At 37.1% G+C, this 21,179-nt stretch overlaps 1 long non-coding RNA gene across 2 annotated transcripts; it reads right to left on the bottom strand.

Moving 5' to 3' along the window:
• Positions 1-714: 714 nt before the first annotated feature.
• LOC127518772 (uncharacterized) lies at positions 715-18,153 on the bottom strand. 2 transcript variants are annotated; one of them, XR_007931647.1, is made up of 7 exons: positions 18,056-18,153; positions 15,347-15,538; positions 5,793-5,921; positions 5,649-5,705; positions 5,032-5,178; positions 3,350-3,487; positions 715-1,088 (listed from the first exon to the last, which is right to left on the bottom strand). It is a non-coding gene; the product is annotated as an uncharacterized LOC127518772 (long non-coding RNA). The 2 variants fall into 2 exon arrangements; XR_007931648.1 differs by lacking the exons at positions 15,347-15,538; positions 18,056-18,153 and adding an exon at positions 8,687-8,860.
• Positions 18,154-21,179: the final 3,026 nt, after the last annotated feature.

The raw sequence follows: 21,179 nt of genomic DNA, 5'->3' as shown, positions 1-21,179 counted from the left end.
TCGAGGGTGGCGCCACTTTCAAATTTGAATCATAACGAGCGCGAGCTTTGATTTTGACGGTCGCTTTTGCTGAGAATGAAGATGAAGATTGATGGATAAAGGGCTGAATTTGGATCTGTTCCTTACAAACATATGGATTCTAAACATTCGGAGTACAGCGAACAAATAAAATGGATGTGATTTGTGAATTTATGTTGTGCTTTGGTGTATCTTATGGTAGTATTGTCAGTCACTGCATAAGAGAAAACGCCTTCTGTGTCTCACAGCAAACAAACTAAATATTACAAAATGGTTAAACAATTACAGAAATTTTATTCATAAGGTTTCAAATTGTAGTCTTGTTTAACATTATGTAATCCTCCGAAACGAGCAGAACAAGTCACGAACAGAAATGTTACTTCATATTATGTAGATGAGTAAACTGCTTTCAATAAATTCGACTAAAAACATCGTTAAATCATTAAAGCCACGATTTTAATATTAATACATGGGAATTCATATACATTCACACTTTACGTTACATGATTTACGTTTTTATTGCTGTTAATACGTAAGTATTTTTACGTTTTAGTGCTATAAATACGTCAATGTTGTACGTTTTTGTGTGTATGAAAATGTAAGTAAATGAACGTGTGGTAGAACCACAATTTGCGTAAAAATACACACGTTTTCTCATGAGATCACGTTGACCAATTACCATTGATTAGTGAAACATTGGCACTAGATACAGGTGGCTTTGATGTGTTTTCTTTTCATGCACTGGGACAGCTTCTTGTTCACTGAACCTGGGTTTAACTTGGTTAGATATTTAAACTTAAAATGTGTGCCTTTATTGAAACAATAATAATAATAATAATAATAAGTATTATTATTATTATTAATTATAGATTAAAAAAGACACCAGAGAAAAAAATTCTTTGTGTCAGCAAACATTTAATGTATACACATCATTTGATGTATTTTCAATTAAAAAAAAAAAAAAATCTAATCAAAACAAAAAAGAAAAAAAAAAAATGCTTGGAAGCAACAATATGAGATCTTAATTCCTTGCAACCTTGGTAAGATCTTCTCACTGTGACTCAGTATTCCTGGGAAGTAACAGACAAGATAAGTTACAAGACATTCACAATCATTATCAGTTTTAATTTTATTAACTAGATCCACACATCACACAGACTGACTCTTTCATCTGAAGTCTGAGTCAAGCCTGGTGTCTTTGTTATGAGTCCGAGTTGAGTCTCAAGTTATTTCATGACTTAAAAAAAAAAAAAAATCTCATACTCAAAAATCCTATTTCTATCCTAGTCCTAAACAAAAAATATGCAATCTTTCTATTATCTGTTTTGTTTGTAATAATTGGTAAAAAGATGTAAGGGATAATGTATATCTAGCCTGTTACAATCCATTACAAAGTACAAAATCGTTCTGGCAACTAGAAGAGTACTTTCAATACAGTCGCTAAATGGACGCAAGACGGCACCAGTCACGGTTTATTTAACAGCTGTTTGTTATTTAGCAAATTCACTGACAACAATCATTATCAGAAAACATCAAACCTCAGAATGGTTAAGTCAATAGTAATATGTACGCATTCTGATTGCGATATGTTAAAATATGCGTCTTAAGTAATAAATGGATTAACATCTCTTTCTCTCTCTCTCTCACATTAAGAGAGAAAAGCTGCAAATGCATATACTACGAAAAGATTTATAAATCGTAGTGCTATAGGTTTAAAACCTAGATTTGTTTTATTCATGTTTTAACAGGCTGGTGATCCAAAGGTACGGAGCCCCTAAAGGGACGTGGTGGTGGAAAAAAATTGGGATGGGAGGAAAAAAAAAAATTCCCTCGCAAAGATATTTGCGTTCCCCCGAGAAACTTTTTGTTCCCTCGCAAAGATATTTGCGTTCCCTTGCAAAACTTTTGCGTTCCCACGCAAAGATATTTGCGTTCCCCTGCTGTGAGCTCAGACAAACACTTCCTCTTTAATGTCCCGCTGGCTGGCAGTAGTGTTCCTAGCTCGTTGTCTAGGTTACTATGATTGGAAATAGCTGCATTTGTGTTTTAACAACGTTTAGCTTACGAGTTATTGATCCGGGAATCTCGAATCTGTGAATATATCGGCAACTTTACTGAACTTGACTTAATTAAGCACTGACTGCATTTCTTTATATTTGAGTCCAACAAGTTCAAACTCTATGAGTCGCGCATTATTTGTGTGCATTATTAACATATGGAGCTGACTGAAACACTACTGCCAGCCAGCGGGACATTAAAAAAGTGTTTGTCCGACCTCACAGAAAGGGAACGCAAATATCTTTGCGAGGGAACGCAAAGTTTCGCGGGGGAGCGCAAAAGTTTTGCGAGGGAACGCAAAAGATTTGACTTTTTTTCCCCTCCCATCCCAATTTTTTTCCACCACCACGTCCCTTTAGGGGCTCCGTACAAAGAGCCATATGCGGCTACACCAATAATAGCTAGCTGAGTTAATGTGACTAACCTTTGTGGATGCAATGTCTAATACAATTTGATGTTGTTGTTGTTACGGTGTTTTTAATTGTTTTCCCACATTCTTTGCATCTAGCTGTTTTGACGTTAATAAACCAACATTTGGGTTAACATATGGCACAGTGGCTCCCGCCATGTTTCATGGGACTCTTATGACATTTCGGAGTTTACGCACAATACACGGACATAAGTACTCGATTTCTATGACAAGGGTCTAAACTACCGTGACACGTAGGGAAATAGATATTATGAAACCATTCAAATAAAACACATGTTCTTTCTTTATGATATCAGTAGTTGAGGATAAAATACTTGAATTGTTTTTAAAATATCCATGAGTCCTTTTTGTCGAGTCAAGTCTGAAGTCATTTCAGGTCGAGTCTGAAGTCAAGTCTAAAGTCTATTAAAATGCGACTCGAGTGCGACTGTAGTCCGAGTCACTAGCTCGAGTGCCCATCTCTGAACTTACTATGGTGTGATAAATAACTCAGCTTTTTACATTATTAAACAAAACAAAAACAGTAAACCAACAGGTAATACTACATGTGACAGCTTCACACTACAGCAAAGACAATAAAGGACAAAGAGGTTAATGAAACTGAGGGCTTCAATACACTCAAGATAACAAGAACTAAACAAGACACCGTAGTAACCATGACTTTCAATGGAAACAGGAACTAAGACAAAGAAAACATACAAACTAGAAGTCCATGGAAATGAAACTGAAACCAAGACAGATCATTAAATTAACGAAGTGGAAAAACCTACTGTCACCCACTTCAACAATCTAGCAGTAGGAAAAAGGATGTAGTTTACAATGAATTATGTTGTAAATCATTACCTGGTTTAGTGCCACACTGACCACTGTAGAGTTGTTGCTGGTGGTGGCTTTGCAGGCAAATCCTGAGATACAGATGGAGATGATGAACTGAAGGATGGAGAACACCAGCAATATTCCATTGATCCCCAGATCATATCTCTAAAATATACAAATAAAATAAAACTGTTATAAAACAAATAAAAACTACTTATGTACAGTAACTACACAGATCAGGCATAACATTATGAGCACTGACATTTGAAGTGAATAACACTGATTCTTTCTTCATCACGGCACCTGTTAGTGGGTGGATATATTAGGCAGCAAGTCAACAGTTTGTCCTCAAAGTTGATGTGTTAGAAGCAGGAAAAATGGGCAAGCTTAAGGATTTGAGCGAGTTTGACAAGAGCCAAATTGTGATGGCTAGACGACTGGGTCAGAGCATCTCCAAAACTGCAGCTCTTGTGGGGTGTTCCCGGTCTGCAGTGGTCAGTATCTATCAAAAGTGCTCCAAGGAAGGAACAGTGGTGAACCGGCGACAGGGTCATGGGCGGCCGAGGCTCATTGATGCAAGTGGGTAGCGAAGGCTGGCCCGTGTGGTCCGATCCAACAGACGAGCTACTGCAGCTCAAATTGCTCAAGAAGTTAATGCTGGTTCTGATAGGAAGGTGTCAGAATACACAGTGCATCACAGTTTGTTGCGTATGGGGCTACATAGCCGCAGACCAGTCAGGGTGCCCATGCTGACCCCGTCCACCGCCGAAAGAGCCAACAGTGGACACGTAAGCAACAGAACTGGACCACGGAGCAATGGAAGAAGATGGCCTGGTCTGATGAATCACGTTTTCTTTTACATCACATGGATGGCCGGGTACCTGGGGAACACATGGCACCAGGATGCACTATGGGAAGAAGGCAAGCCGGCAGTGTGATGCTTTGGGCAATGTTCTGCTGGGAAAACTTGGGTCCTGCCATCCATGTGGATGTTACTTTGACACGTACCACCTACCTAAGCATTGTTGCAGACCGTGTACACCCTTTCATGGAAACGGTATTCCCTGGTAGCTGCGGCCTCTTTCAGCAGGATAATATGCCCTGCCACAAAGCAAAATTGGTTCAGGAATGGTTTGAGGAGCACAACAACGAGTTTGAGGTGTTGATTTGGCCTCCAAATACCCCAGATCTCAATCCAATCGAGCATCTGTGGGATGTGCTGAACAAACAAGTCCGATCCATGGAGGCTCCACCTCGCAATTTACAGGACTTAAAGGATCTGCTGCTAACATCTTGGTACCAGATACCACAGCACACCTTCAGGGGTCTAGTGGAGTCCATGCATCAACGGGTCAGGGCTGTTTTGACAGCAAAAGGAAGGTGGTCATAATGTTATGCCTGATCGGTGTATATATAAGAAGGCATAATATGGCTTTTGAACACTTGGAACATAGTGCACAAGTTGCATGGACTACTTTGTCATTTTTATAATACTTTTAAGATGCATCTTTCGTCATTTCGAAGCATAAAATTTCCAGTTGCTAGTCAATGTAATTGTATATGAAAATGAAAAAGATTGGCCAGCACAATCTTTATTAATAAAAATAATGTTCAATTAGTAAATGATGATATAATTGTAATTTTTTAGTGAACCAAACATATTTGAGCAGACAACATTAATATAGTATTGCACATTGTACATTTAATACCTTAAAATGGGAACAGGTGTCAGTAGTTCTACCATAGTCATTGTAGCATCTTATCTCGGCAAGCAATCCTATTTCTATGCCCATCAGAAGAATGGCTATCCCTGCAGTTATGGCACCGATCACATTCATTATAAGAGAAGCTTTCACCTACAGGAAGAAAAGCTGACATGTGAAAAGTGAAATAGTGATAATAATGGTGTACACTTATAAAATGTCCTGAACTCAATTTTTAAATATGTAAATTGATAATGAATCAGATATCCTTTTCACACCCTTCTTACTGTTCTAAAAAAGCCTAGTTTTCATTAAAAAACATCTAAATATAAAGCCATAAAAAGGTAGATATAGGAAAGTGCTTGTTTGTTAGTTTTTTTGTTTGTTTGTTTGTTTGTTATTTAGTGTTTAGGGATGAAAATAAAATCTCAATGGCCTTTTATCTCATAGCCCCATTATACCCTATACTGCATGCAATCTTTACTCAAAGAACAGATGACTAAAGCACTTTGTGCTTGCACAACAATTACTTGAGAATGTGAATAATAGTGTATGCATACATTAGAAACAATGTGACAAAAAAAGATATCACCAACAGAATTCAGCACACTGTATGTACATACCACACACAGATCAAGTTTATTCTGAGCAGCTACAGACAGAGATCCAGCACTGATGTACTGAGAGAGAAACATGACATTTTTTACAGTTCATTCAGGAAATTAAAATTAGAGACAATAAAGATAAAACCTTTAAATGAAACTTACAATGAAAGATCCCCAGTAAGTTATTCCACTTATGACAGAAATAGCTGGGTAAAGGTAATTGTTGTTGATGTTGCTGGTGCGTACAATACCAAATAAGAAAATCACCACTCCAATCATTATCTGGACAGTCTAGAGAGGGCAAATATGGGTCAAGTGTTTATATTTTTGCATGATGGCATATCCTTCATGTTTGGATACAAACACACATTGTCTCATTCACACACACATTTACACACTCAGAAGAAGCTATATTAAAGGGTTAGTTCACCTAATAATGACATTTCTGTCATTTATTACTCACCCTCATGTTGTCCCAAACCCGTAAGACCTTCATTCATCTTCAGAACACAAATTAAGATGTTTGATGAAATCTGAGTGTTTCTGAACTACACATAGGCAGCAACAACATTGCACCTTTTGAGGTCCAGAAAGGTATTAAAGACATCGATAAAACAGTTGACGTGACTGTAGTGTTTCAAACTTAATGTTATGAAGTAACGAGAATACTTTTTGTGCACAAAAACAAAACAAAAATAATTACTTTATTTAACAATTTGAACTGTTGTCATACGCAGTTGACGTAGTGAATGCAATGCAGGCTACCGTGTTTACATCCGAACGCCAGCGTCAACTGCGTGTGACAACAGTTCAAACTTAAATAAAGTCGTTATTTTTGTTTTGTTTTTGTGCACAAAACGTATTCTCGTCTCTTCATAACATTAAAGTATTAGTTCACTTTGAACTGAAAATTACCCCAAGCTTTACTCACCCTCAAGCCATCCAAGGTGTATATGACTTTCTTCTTTCTGATGAACATAAACGCAGAAATATGAATAAATATCCTGACGCATCGGAGCTTTATAATGGCAGTGATAGGGATCAATGAGTATGAGCTGAAGAAAGTGCTTCCATTCACATCCATCCATCATAAACATGTGCTCCACATGACTCCAGAGGGTTAATAAAGGCCTTCTGAAGTGAAGTGATGCGTTTGTGTAAAAAAAAATATCCATATTTAACAAGTTATGAAGTAAAATATCGGGCTTCCGCCACACTGCCTTCCGTATTGAAGTTATGAAGAAAGTGTAAACTGGCGTCGCGTCAGTTAAGCTTTTTCCATATGTTGAATAGGGAAAGCGTTAGTCGTAACGTAAGCTTTGAGTACTGCAAGAGTTTTAATGAGAGAATTAATGGCAGAATTTTCATTTTTGGGTGAACTAACCCTTTAATGTTTTATGCATTACAGTCTAAAGGCAATCAGACCAACACACATCTATTAACTTGAGGACATATGACAACAGATTTTTATTTTCTGTTCATTTTATCACAGAAAAAAATTAGATGCTAAAAATATTCCCAAAATCATACTGTCACAGTTCCCGTGTTTCCCGGACTCCATTTCCCAGGATCCTCCTGTCTCCACACCTGCACTCACTTCCCTCGTCATCTCCCCATCAGCTGCACCTGGACTTCATCATCAGCATTCCCTACATTATGGACTCACTCCCTTCACTCCTTGTCTGTCCTATTGTTGTGGATATCCGTGTAATGCCTTATCTCTACTACACCATACCGTAACAGAAGGACAGACCCAACCGCCGGAGATCCACGTATCAGCTATGGGTATCTTCCTTGTTCCCATTCCCCCAAAAGATTGTGGACATAAGCTCACAGCGGAGGGCCGGCTCTGGACTGCCAGGCAGGACGGCCGCCCGCTGGAGGAATACGTGGAGGAATTCGCTGAGCTGTCTTCTCAGGTGAGTTGGCCAGATGCGATTTTAAATTCCTGTTTTCTGAGGGGTCTGGACGAGGATACGATCTGCTTCTATGAACCTGAATGCCTCTATTCCTTAGTCGAATCTATTAATCTGGTTCTATTCCTCAATGGTTCTGAATTTGAAATTGAAGAGGTTCATAGGCGGTCGCATTCACCTCGTCCAGCTCCCTCAGAAACAACGGTGGCCTGGCCAGCTCACCAGCCGCCGACCTCCTCCACCTATCGCTCAAGTACCCGTGGGTGGGGAGCTCCTGGGCGGGCTTTCAGGGTCGCCAGAGCCTGCTAAGGCTCCAGACCCACCATGGCCTGGCACGTCTCCTGACTCTCCATGGCCTACCACGTTTCCTGACCCTCCATGGCCTGCCACGTCTCCTGGACTGCCACGTCGCCCTCGGCCTCTGACCCGCCATGGCTGCCCTCAGCCTCTGACCCTCCATAGCCTGCCACGTCTCCTGACCCTCCATGGCCTGCCACGTCTCCAGACCCACCATGGCCGCCCTCGGCCTCTGACCCGCCATGGCCTGCCACGTCTCCAGACCCGCCATGGCCGCCCTCGGCCTCTGACCCGCCATGGCCTGCCACGTCTCCAGACCCGCCATGGCCGCCCTCGGCCTCTGACCCGCCATGGCCGCCCTCAGCCTCTGACCCGCCATGGTCACCTGAACTCCTAGACCCGCCCTGGAGACCTCCGTTCCTGTCTGTATCTCCCCCTGCACCTGCATGAGGTCTCCAGGGCACCCACCCCCCCTCCCCGGTTGTTCCATCCATGGCGCGAGGCCGCGCCTACCGGGAGGGGGAGGTACTGTCACAGTTCCCGTGTTTCCCGGACTCCATTTCCCAGGATCCTCCTGTCTCCACACCTGCACTCACTTCCCTCGTCATCTCCCCATCAGCACTCATCACCTGCACCTGGACTTCATCATCAGCACTCCCTACATTATGGACTCACTCCCTTCACTCCTTGTCTGTCCTATTGTTAATCTTATGTGTAATGGTTGTATGTTTGCTCCTTCGTTCAGTAAAAGACCCTTTGTTGTGGATATCCGTGTATTGCCTTATCTCTACTACACCATACCGTAACACATACATAATTAAAATTCATCATTTAATGCATTACCCCCAGTGCCTTTGGTTGTGCTTTAAAAAATCCCTTAAGAGCCATATTGTGATATGCTCCGGCCTCCTGTCCATCATCACAAATAACAGCATTTTGTGCCGCCTGTGGATTTATTTGGATGACAACTGTTGCTTTGTCAGTTGAGATGAGCCTGCTGGTTTCCATTCTAGGCAAAGTTTTCACCTGTAATTAAGCATTCAAATTCTGCAGTTCATAACTTAGTTAAGATTGCTTCTGTCTGCTTTTCATGTACAATGCAGTATTTATATTTGGTTACACTTTATTTTGATGGTCTGCTTTAGACATTCTACTAACTATAAGTATCTTTGCAACTATATGTCAACTAACTCTCATTAGAGTATTAGTAGACTGTTAGAGTTTGGGTTAGTAGAATAAGTTGATATGTAGTTGCAAAGATACTTGTAGTCAGTAGAATGTCTGCTGGGAAGCATCAAAATAAAGTGTTAGAAGATATTAAGCAGACAGTCTACTGATGCTCTGAGAGTTATTTGACATGTAGTGCAAAATTACGTAGTTTGTACAATATCTAAAGTGGACCAAATAAAGTGTAACCTTATATTTAAAGCATTAGCTGATGTCCAGAGTGACAAACTGACATTGCTAGGGTTTCTAAAACAATAAAATTACTAATACTTACATTAGCTTGCACTGTAATAATAAAGTAAAAGTAAAAAGGACTGCTCAACTAAAAATGTTATAATACTCTGATATACTCATGTCATAATTTGAGATAAACACTTAAGATAAATGTATTTTTCATAAGCATGCCTTTGAAGTTTCTCCTCTCTTTTGAAAAAATCAGAGGATAAAATTTACATTGTTTGCAAATATTTTGTATTTTTGTAGCACAATATCCAAACAAATCACAAAACTTTTAAATGGAATTTTATCTGCCAAAGTATATTAATAAATGAGCAACAATTAAAACAATCACTGGTGTGAAAGATCACAAAAGGCAAAAAGATTGATAGATATTTTAATCAATGTATCAAAGTGTGTAAATAATAATAATAATAATAAAAAACATTAGGAATGTTAATTGATGCATGCAATATTTTACCTGAAATGAGTTGTTGGTGTGGATGTCTGATCACTGTCTGATATGCTGTATCTGTGTGTGTGTGGACTGAGAAGAACCACTGAGGAGGAGCTTGCTGCATATGAACTTGCTTTAACTTGCTTTACATATAAATAAAAAAATATCTGTCATTAAAAGTACCAGCAGACATGTCGGTGTTCAAAACAGACACACATACGCACAAACTAGTTTTTATATCATTATGTACACTTTCCATAGACAATGATTTTTATATATTATATACCCTAACTCTAAACACAACTCTCACTGAAAACATTCTGCATTTTTTTAGACAGATAAATGCCCTAGTTTCACACCCATGAGGTGCCAGGGAATTTACCATTGTGGTTGCTTCATATATCCTTTCCATTCTGCACCTCCAACTGTACCTTTACTCTTGTCAATGGTACATATAGATTGATTTATCTCGAACATAAGCAGACTGCAGTAATGTAATACTTGTACACTCTAGAAGTTTTAGTTTGCACTGTACAAGCATACTATAACATAAATAACATTGTCTGCCATAGTTATGGTTGTCACAACAGAGCTACCAAAACCATTTAATTGGTTTAGTGAAGCTCAGTAGAAGCAGGTGGTTTTACAGATACTGAGACTGGATGCAGAGAATGAATTGACCACAAACATTTACCAACGTCATGCACAGGGACAGCTTCTTGTTTATTAAACTGAACCCTGGTTTCAATTTTAGGTCAAAGCAAAAAAAAAAAAGAAAAAAAAAGTGCTTGTCTTTGTATCAACAATCAAATTGTTTGATGTACTTTAATATCTCAAATTACATCAGTCAGTATTGTCTCTCTGCGTAGAACAGAACTGTGTGTGTGTGTGTGTGTGTGTGTGTGTGTGTGTGTGTGTGTGTGTGCGTGTGTGTGTGTTTTCTCCACTGTATCACAACAGACTAAACAGTCCAGGATATATTCATTCAAACCCTTGGTTAGCAAATACAAACTTTGGCCCATGTGAAATATGAAATTAAAATACACGACTAAAAATCAATTTTAGGTCAAAGCAAAAAAAAAAAAAAAAAAAAAAAAAAAAGTGCACGTCTTTGTATCAACAATCAAATTGTTTGATGTACTTTAATTTCTTAAATGTGTGTTTTCTCCACTGTATCACAACAGACTAAACATACAAGTCCAGGATATATTCATTCAAAATCTTGGTTAACAAATACAAGCTTTGGCCTATGTCAAATATGAAATTAAAATACAGGAGTATATGAATACAGAAGTATACTATGAGGCCAATTTTCCAATAATTATAAAATATGCACAAATATTCTTGCTCCGTTTTTTACATTATATTAATTTTTTGCAACCTTTAAGCAGTAAGATCCTCTCACTGTGACTCAGTATCCCTGTGAAGAAACAGACAAGATATATTAGTACACAAGAGATTAACAAGATCCACACACCATAAAGACTGTTTTATAGGCTATGCTGTGATTAATAATAGGAGAAATGCCTACTAGCACCCACTTCAACAGTTTAGCAGAAGGAAAAGTTTACTGTAGTTTACAATGACGCATGTTGATTTTTGTACATTAGTTTTTTTCTATGTAGCATAACTACATTTCAACAATGTAAGACTAAGACAGTTTATTGAAAAATGAAAAGTTTAAATTTATAGTAGACTGTCTTAGATTCAGGAGATTAAGGTTAAAGGCACTATTCAATTGAACATATTTTGGTCACTTTATATTTCCTTTTCTTTCTGCTATCTTGTTTAGTGGAGTGATATCATTCTCTAAAAACCTTGACTCCAGCAGAAATGTATATCTAGATAAAAATAAGTATTGGTTGTTGGTATAAAACTGACTGACACCCTGGTTAAAGCAATTACATCATCACCACTAAATCATTACCTGGTTTAGTGCCACATTGACCACTGTAGAGTCTCTGTTGCAGGTGGCTCTGCAGGCAAAGCCTGAGATACAGATGGAGATGATAAACTGAAGGATGGAGAACACCATCATTATTCCAATGATCCCCCAACCATATCTCTAAAAAGACATAGCCATATATGAAAGCAGTTCCACAAACAACATCCCAGCAATTATATTAAGTGAGTTTATAAAAGTTACATTAAACTATAAGCAGATATCATTCTGATAATCAGGGTATGTCTCAAAAAGCAGGATGTATATCAAGCTCAGAAAATTAAAATTCTGTCATCTTTTATTCACCCTCTTGTCATTCTAAAACCTGCACGATTTTTTTAAAGATATTTTGAAGACTGCTTTAATACAATCACAATGAATGATAACTGGAGCTTTCACACAAAAAGACACAAAAGCGCCATAAAAGCATTAAAAAAAAAAAAAAAAAAAAACTGGTGCATACAACTAGTGCACTATCCTCCAAGTCTTCTGAAATCATCTGATTGTCAGGGTTTATCTGTATTTGTTTTGGTTTTGGGTGGATTGTCTTTAGTTCAGTTTCCTTAGTTTCTGTTAGTTATCTTGGTTATTCATTGTTTGATCATCATTTGCACCTGATGTTCAGTTGGTTAAGTTTGTATTTAAGTCTGTGTATTTAAGCCCTGTGTTTCTTAATGTTCACAGTCAGTTCTTGTTGATGTATAGCGGTTGTTACATCTCCTTTTGTTCTGGGTGTTGTGTGATTTTTTTATTTATTTATTTATTTATTTTTAAATAAAGATTCACACCGCTGCAAATAGATCCTTTCTCACGTTCAACTGAATGTGACACCGATAGCTTTGTGTGGGGAACAAACTGAAGTTTATGGATGTCAAGATTTTCAATGATTAATGACTTGAAAGTAAATTATGACAGAATTTTCATTTTTTTTGGGTGAACTTTTAAGTACAGCAATTAATAGCTTAATACTAATTAATGCACATTAAAACAAGATATCAGACAGTGTACATTTATTACCTCAAAATACATACAGATGTAATTTTCAGAGTGACTATATGAATAGTAGCAATTTCAATATGGCAGTCCCATCTGTATGCCCATCAGAAGAATGGCTATCGCTGAAGTTATGGCACTGATCACATTCATTCCAAGAGAGGCTTTCACCTACAGGGAGAAAAGCTTTTAAATCAAAGGAATAGTAATGATGAACACTTTTAAAATGCCCTAAACTCTGTCTAAAGTAATAATGAATCAGATACACTATACTACCAAAAGTATTGGGACACCCCTCCAAATCATTGAATTCAGGTGTTCCAATCACTTCCATGGCCACAGGTGTATAAAAGCACCTAGGCATGCAGACTGCTTCTACAAACATTTGTGAAAGAATGGGTCACTCTCAGGAGCTCAGTGAATTCAAGCGTGGTACCATGATAGGTTGCCACCTGTGCAATAAGTCCATTAGTGAAATTTCCTCACTACTAAATATTCCACGGTCAACTGTTATTGATATCATAACAAAGTGGAAGCAATTGGGAATAACAGCAACTCAGCCATGAAGTGGTAGGCCACGTAAAATCACAGAGCGGGGTCAGTGCACGCTGAGGCGCACAGTGCGCAGAAGTCGCCAACTTTCTGCAGAGTCAATAACTACAGACCTCCAAACTTCATGTGGCCTTCAAATTAGCTCAAGAACAGTGCGTAGAGAGCTTCATGGAATGGGTTTCCATGGCTGAGCAGCTGCATCCAAGCCTTACATCACCAAGTGCAATGCAAAGCGTTGGATGCAGTGGTGTAAAGCACGCCAGTGGAGACGTGTTCTCTGGAGTGACGAATCACGCTTCTCTGTCTGGCAATCCGATGGACGAGTCTGGGTTTGGTGGTTGCCAGGAGAACGGTACTTGCCTGGCTGCATTTGCCAAGTGTAAAGTTTGGTGGAGGGGGGATTATGGTGTGGGGTTGTTTTTCAGGGGTTTGGCTTGGCCTCTTAGTTCCAGTGAAAGGAACTCTTAATGCTTCAGCATACCAAGACATTTTGGACAATTTCATGCTCCCAACTTTGTGGGAACAGTTTGGGGATGGCCCCTTCCTGTTCCAACATGACTGCGCACCAGTGCACAAAGCAAGGTCCATAAAGACATGGATGAGCGAGTTTGGTGTGGAGGAACTTCACTGTCCTGCACAGAGTCCTGACCTTAACCCGATAGAACACCTTTGGGATGAATTAGAGCGGAGACTGTGAGCCAGGCCTTCTCGCCAACATCACTGCCTGACCTCACTAATGCGCTTCTAGAAGAATGGTCAAAAATTCCCATAAACACACTCCTAAACTTTGTGGAAAGCCTTCCCAGAAGAGTTGAACCTGTTATAGCTGCAAAGGGTGGGCCAACTCCATATTAAACCCTACGGATTAAGAATTGGATGTCATTAAAGTTTATATGATATGATTATATGATATATTACATATATACATATATATTATATGATATGCACGTAAAGGCAGGCGTCCAAAAACTTTTGGCAATATAGTGTATCTTGATCTGTTATTGGTAAAAGGATGAATGTCTCTGTTTGTTGCTCACTGGCTGTAATTGTACTAGCATGCCTTTCGGTCCCATTTTATATTAAGTGTCAAACTACTATGTACTACTATAACACAAAGCTGCATCAGGTGTGTTTAACACCCCACAGAGGTGTCCAATCCTGCTCCTGGAGGGCCACTATCCAGCAGAGTTTAGCTTCAATCCTAATTACACAGACCTGAACCAGCTAATCAAGGTCTTCAGGGTTACTAGAAACTTCCAGGCAAGTGTGTTGGGAAAGTTTGGAGCTAAACTCAGCAGGACAGCAGCCTTCCAGGAGCAGGATTGGACTCCCATGTACTAACACATAAAAGAATCATTTGATATAATGCACTTATTATGTATACAGTAAGTCTGTTTTTACATTGTACTCATATTTATAAAAATACCTGCATGTAATTACAGCTGTAATTAAACTGTTGTCCCTCACTTAACCTTAAACCTATAGCCATACCACCAAACCTGCCCAAAATCTTACCTGCATCCCTCCTGAATGAAAGGAAAAATGTTTTGCAATGCAACATGAACATGTTTATTACTTGTAAATAATGATGTACAAAAAGTAACAAAGTGACAAAAGAAGAGTTATCACCAACAGATTTCAGCACACTACAGGCTACTGTATGTACAGTACATACCACACACGGATGAAGTTTATTCTGTGCAGCAACAGACAGAGATCCAGCACTGATGTTCTGAGAGAGAAATGAAGCACATTTCAGAGTTCATTCAGGAAATTAAAATCAGAGGCAATAAAACCATTAAATGAAACTTACAATGAAAGATCCCCAGTACGTTATTCCACTTAAGACATAAAGAGTACCGAAAATATCGACATTTGTGGTGAGTACAATACCAAGTAGGAAGATCATCACTCCGATCATTATCTGGACAGTCTAGATGGAAGATATAAGGCAGGAGACACAAATATAGAAGCAATATTTTATGCACTAAAGGGATTCATCAGACCAACCCAAACTTGTATGAGGTTCTGTCATTTTAAGTGATCTAGAAGAAATTAAATGCTAAGAATATTCACAAAACAATGTATCATTATAATTCATCATTTAATGCATTACCCCCAGTGCCTTTGGTTGTGCTTTAAAAAATCCCTTAAGAGCCATATTGTGATGTGCTCCTCTGGCCTCCTGTCCATCATCACAAATAACAGCATTTTGTGCCGCCTGTGGATTTATTTGGATGACAACTGTTGCTTTGTCAGTTGAGATGACCCTGCTGGTTTCCATTCTAGGCAAAGTTTTGGATATCACCTGCAGAAATTAAGCATTAAAATTATGCTTTTCACAACAATCCACATTTATTAACAATTAAATGATTTATTAAGCATAATAATACAGATGGTGCCATCAATGACAGAGTCCAAGACACAGACAAACAGGGAAATACAGGGAAATGGGCAGGGGTAACATTTTAAAATAACTTTCATTAATAAATCATTAACAAACATTATATAATGCTTAACAGATCATTAGTTAACATATATTCACATTGCTAGAAATATGAGATCATGTGCTTGTTAATGTTTTCTAATTATTAACCACTACATAATAATTATCAGATCATTATTTAATGTAAATTAAAATGCTTACAAATGTCATTAAACTTTGATTCATATATTACTTAGTGCACTTTTTTATATTTACAAATGTTGTGAAAAAATAGTTTAATTAGTAATTTTAAGCACTTCACACACTATTCATGTTAACACTCATTTACTTATACCCACAGTCTGTAAAGGCCATACGTTTGGTCTTCATTTTTTGTGGTGTGTATTTATTTATTTATTTATTTTTTACAAATCTGTCACAGAGACGAACTCCGTGATTCCCTCCTCTGGCCATCAGAGGGCGCCATCACCCAAATGCTAACGCATACACACATCTCCATACACGGACTACATTTCCCATAAGCCCCGTACCTTGGCACTAATTACCACACCCAGCTGCAGCGCATCACCTGGACTATTTAAGCTGCTCTCAACCTTGCAATCATTGTGAGGTCTTGTACTACTATGGTTTGCATTTCTGAGCTGTCTTTATTGTGTTTATCTGCCTGTTATTGACCCAATCTGCTACCCGTTTTTACGATTCTCTGCTGCCCGCCCTTTGGACTATTTGCTCTGTATTGGACTTGATTGATATCTGCCTGCCCTGATCTACTGCCTGTTCTACGACCACGATTCTGTCTATTCCCTGCTGTACCTGTTTGCCACTGTTTGACCCTTGCCTGTTTGACCACGAGAACTGTTTAATAAAGCCTGCTTATAGATCCCACTTAGTGTGACGACTCGTTACAAAATCATTTATTAATTATTTATTCATGTTTTTGCAATACTGAATCTAAAGTTGAAACTATTCATCATTTGTAAATGTTTATAAATGTTAATCATTTAGTACTTTAATGGCCATTGGACTTTTAGCTACTGTAACAATGTTTGTGTAAGGGGTGGTTAGTTAAGTTTAGCCAAAAGTTTGCGACAGACATAACACCACATAATTGTAATTTGGGTGCAAAACATGTTTTTATTACCTCAACACTTAGTATACTATATCCTTAAACAGGATATACCTTGAATGTAATATAAACAGTTTGAAGCTGACCCCTGTCAATCAAACTGACCCCTGTATACTGTTGACCCCTTAACCAACCCTTAAACCTACCCGTGCCACACCTCAATAGCAGCGTTTTGCAGTAGAACATGAACACAATAAGTGCATTGTACCTAACAATTATTATTATTTTATTTTTTACACAAGTACATAGTAAAGACACCTAATATAAAGTAAGACCAGTCTTTCTTATATTGTAGAATTTTCTGTTGAACATCTAGATCACGTATAGCTACTAAACACCTTTTTGCGTTTGTACTTTTGTAAATCTAAAAAAAGTGCATTAAGTAATATATGATCTGAAGTTGAATGACATTTGTAAGCATTTTAATTGACATGAAATAATGATCTGTTAATCAAACAACATATGTTAATGTTTTATAAGTTGGTAAACATCAAGCACATTATCCCATATTTCTAGCTATGTGAATATATATACACCAGTGATCTGTTAACCATTATATAATGTTCGTTAATGATTTATTAATGAATGTTATTATAAAGTGTTACCCAGGTAACACTTTAAAATAAGGTTCCATTTTGTAACATTAGTTGTAACCAACTCCATTAGTTAACATGAACCTTGAAAAATGTGTCTAAAGAATTTATTAATCTTAGTTAATGTTAATTTCAACATTTACAAATACTTCATTAAAATCAAAATTTGTATATGTTAATGTTATTTAATGGTCCTGAGCTGACATTAAGTAACAAAGAATAGTTGCATTTTTGGTTATTAATATTATTATGATTTATTAATTTTATTACTTTTTATTAATCTTAATAAATACTGTAACAAATGTTTTGCCTATTGTTAATGATAGTTAATGTATTATCTAACTTATCGGACCTTATTGCAAATTGTTCCTATTTTTAATTGTCAGAGATACACAGTTGTGAATGTGTACAGTCTTTTTGATATGATGCCTTTGGAGTTTGTCCTCTCATCTGAAAGATCAAAATTTCAAAAGTTTTCTAAAAGTTATGGTCCATAATAATAATGTTTGTAGCCTAATTTCCAAACAAATCTCAAAACATTTAAATGTAATTTTATGCACCAAAGAGTAACAATAAATTAATAATAATGATAATTGATGTACATCAATGTGTGTGAATAAAAAAAATCATAAATGTTAATTGATGCTTGAAATATTTTACCTGAAATGAATGAGTTGATGTGGAAGTCTGATCACTCTTATGCTGTATCTTTGTGTGTGTGGACTGAGAAGAACCGCTGAGAAGGAGCTTGTGTTATACTATACATGTATGTTGATGCCCTTCAGAGATAAATTACAGTCACGCACAATGTGTGTGTGTGGGGGGGAGGGGGTTTCTTTGTATGACTTTGAATTTATTTATTATGAACTCAAATGAAATGTCACTTATGTGCGATAAGTATAACATGAAAGGTCAATGGAGCACAAAAATGACTAAAAATGTTTTTTAGTTTAAGCTTTTCCTTTAAAAATTATAAACTAGGCTTAATGAATGATAATTTAGATGTAATGTAATCATGATTAATGTCAGTGTCAGACAACCATAGCTGAATGCCTTAGTTTCACACCAATGAGGTGAAAGGCAGTTTACCATAGTGGTTGCTTCATTTCCTTTCCATTCTGCTAGCTATATTTTTGCTCATCAGCCGTACTGAGGATGGATTGCTTAATCTGACACGAGCAGACTGCAGTAGACAATTACTGACAGTAACTTAATAAAATACAAAAAAGACACAAAAGTGCATGTTTTTGTGACAATAAAAATAACTTGATTTCAATTCTCACAGTACGTCAATCACTGTGCTGGTCTCTCTGATGACTCTAGGATATAATCATTCAGAATCTTGGTTAACAAATACAATCTCTGTCCATGTCAAACATGAAATGAACAAAACATTGGGCCTTGCCTGATGCAGAAGCATAATTAGTTAACTTTTCCAATAATTATAAAATATGCACAAATATCCCTTCAAATGAAATTAACAGAGAAGACATGTTAGTACACAAAATTCTCAGACTCATTATCAGCTTTATTTCTGCTCACAAGAACCACAGACAATAAACACCATATTTTATAGGCTGTGCTGTCTTGATAAATGAAAAAGTAGTCTAGAAGTAAAATAAAGGCTGTATTTTACAATGAAGCATGTTGTGACTGTCTTACAGTTCCTATCTATTTCACACACTATGATGTGCACTAAGATTAAAGTCAGCTTACTATGAAATATTATGGTTGCTTTATATTTCCTTTACATTCTGCTAGCTTCAGTGGAGTGGCATCATTCTCTAAAAACTTTGACTTCAACAAAAAGGTCTAAATTAAAATAACAATTGATTGTTCTGATAAAACTGATTGTAAAGCATGTAATAGCACTAATAGCATCACCACTACTAAATCATTGACCTAGTTTAGCAAAACATTGACCGCTGTAGAGTCTGTGTTGCAGGTGGCTTTGCAGGCAAATCCTGAGATATATAAGGAGATGATGAACTGAGGAATGGTGAACACCAGCAATATTACAACGATCCGCAAACCCTGCAAAACATTCAACATGCCCATTTATGAAAGTAGTTTCAGAAATAACATATCTATATTGAGTGAGTTTCTTAAAAATATACTGAAGCAGGGATCATTTTGAGCTAATTATGTGAGTGTGTCAATAATCAGGATTTGACAGAATTTTTATTGCACATTGTGCATGTAATACCTCAGGATAAAACCACTGATGCGTCAATATTAATTCTATGGACATCAGAAGAATGGCGAGTCCTGCAGCTATAGCACTGATCACATTCATTACAAGAGAGGCTTTCACCTACAATAAAAGAATGTGTTAGTTTCAGGAAATTACTTCAAAACAGAGGTGATTTAAAGTGCACAGTCATAACTAATAACAGTGTGGAAATACATCGGAAACAATGTGACAAAAGAAAAGTTATAATGTGCTAAAATCATTGGGTGTACGTACCACACACAGATTGAGTTTATTCTGTGCAGCAACAGACAGAGATCCAGCAATGATGTACTGAGAGAAACACAGGGCATGATAAAGTTCATTCTGGAAATTAAAATTAAACGTGAAGTAAAGCAAAACCATTAAGTGAAACTTACAATGAAAGATCCCCAGTAGGTTATTCCACTAAAGACAACAATAAGATGGTAACTGATGGTGAGTAGAATACCAATAAAGAAGATCACCACTCCAATCATTATCTGGACAGTCTAGAAGGCAGACACAGGTCAGGTGTTTTATTCATGATGGCATAATACGCATGCATGGAATGGATACACAAAAAACAGAAGCTATTGATGTTTAATGTACTAGAGTCAAAACTTAATCAAACACATAGCTTTGCACTTGGAGGCATATGAAAAGAGATTTCCTTCATTTTAAATTACCTAGAAGAAATTAAATATTAAGAATATTATTAAAACCATATAATTCTAATTCATCATTAAATACATTACCCCTAATGCCTTTGGTTGTGCTTTGAAAAATACTTTAAGAGCCACATTGTGATTTGTTCCTCTGGCCTTCTGTCCATCAACAAAAATAGTGCTGTCTTGATCCGCCTGTGGATTCACTTGGATGACAACTGTAGCTTTGTCGGTTGAGATGACTTCGATAGTTTCCATTCTAGGAAAAGTTTTGGATTTCACCTGTAATAAGCATGTTCATTTAATCTTATTCAAGTTCATTAAGAAATATATGAACAGGAGAAATTATGGCTATTTAAAGAGGACAAAAAGATCTGTGCTTATCATAGATTATTTTTTTCTGTTCCTGATATATGAAAAAAAGAGTGTGAAAACATTGTCTTTCAGATTCATATACACATCATAATGCATTCTTTTTAACAAGGATGCCTTTGGAATTCAATTTACTTAAAGGTCAGAGATCAAAATTTACATTGTATATTTCATTTGATTTTGAAATAGGCAATATTATTATGGTTTTTGTAGACTAATACCCGAACAAATTACAAAACATTTAAATGGAGTAAATAAAAGTATAATATTATTCAAAAGGTAACACTGTATTTCAATAGAGCCCTTTAAACATTCTACTGTCAACTTACTAACGCGAACACTGCGCTTAACTGTAACCTAACAGACCACTAGTCTACTACAGTCTACTAATACTCAGTTAGTTGACATGTAGTTGCAAAGTTACGTATAGTTATTAGAATGTCTAAAGTGGACCAGCGAAATAGTGTAAAATAACATTACTTCAATTAATGTATCAAAAATGGTATATAAACACAAACACAATCTAAAGAAAGAA

The sequence above is a fragment of the Ctenopharyngodon idella genome, chromosome 9 (genome assembly GCF_019924925.1).
Source record: "Ctenopharyngodon idella isolate HZGC_01 chromosome 9, HZGC01, whole genome shotgun sequence".
NCBI classification, from domain to species: Eukaryota; Metazoa; Chordata; class Actinopteri; order Cypriniformes; family Xenocyprididae; genus Ctenopharyngodon; species Ctenopharyngodon idella.
Note: the sequence above shows the minus strand (reverse complement) of the source record. Positions and strands in the feature narration are given on the sequence as shown.